Below are 987 nucleotides of genomic sequence, written 5' to 3' on the forward strand. Positions count from 1 at the left end.
AAAAAAAAAAAAAAAAAAAAATTCCCATATTTATCTCCTTTGGTTTATAGCAAATTGACTGCAGAATTGAGTAGAATATTACCAAACATTAAATCCTTTTGTTATCTACTATTTTGCTTATACAACTAATTATCCCAACCCTGCCTCTGCTTATTAATTTCTTTGTATAAGGAGAACTTGTTAACTATGTCTTCTTTTCATGAAATTTTTTATTTAGAAAGATTTAGAAGTCATAAGTCCACCTTGAAGTACATTTCAATCATTGTTTTCTTCGATAGTATGTGCCTGAAACTCTCTGGAGGCTCACTATTTGGTCTTATAGCCCAGTATCTACATATTTACATGATGAAAAGAATGCCAATGTCTGTTTGAACAAAAATTAAATGAAAAATGAAATGTAAAAGTGAAATATTAATTGAGAGTGAGATTATCTCAGGATAGTAAGTGGGTAAGAATATTTTAGAATAGTGAGTAAGAGTAAGAGCAGACTAGGGCTGGGGGAAGAGAAATTAATATGTTATTAAGGGAATAAAAATGAGAAAGGGAAAAGAAGGGAGATAAAGGAATAATAAAAAGGAACACAGAGAAACTGGATGAAAGAAATCAGATCCAGGCATATCTTCCAGTCTTTAGACTCTGGTGACCATGCCCCTCCTTTAGACAGCCCTAGAATTCCCTTCCTCTTCTCTTCCTCTCTCCTGGCCAGAAGAGTGATCTTTCAGCTCTTCTTAGTTACTGGCCTTCCTCTTGCTCTTCCACATGTCAAAAGAAAAATTCAGGGCTGGCCAGTCAGCTCACTTGGGAGAGCATGCTGATAACACCAAGGTCAATGTTAGGATCCCCACATTGGACAGTAGCCAAAAAAAAAAAGAAAATGAAAAATAAGGCATATATTAGGTGTATACTTAGTTTAATTGCTATTCATTTTGAGATGACTATCAATTCTGTTTTTGTATTACAGTAGGTAATTTTTTAGTCATGCAACTT

This window comes from Galeopterus variegatus, unplaced genomic scaffold (assembly GCF_000696425.1).
Source record: "Galeopterus variegatus unplaced genomic scaffold, G_variegatus-3.0.2 Scaffold4360, whole genome shotgun sequence".
NCBI classification, from domain to species: Eukaryota; Metazoa; Chordata; class Mammalia; order Dermoptera; family Cynocephalidae; genus Galeopterus; species Galeopterus variegatus.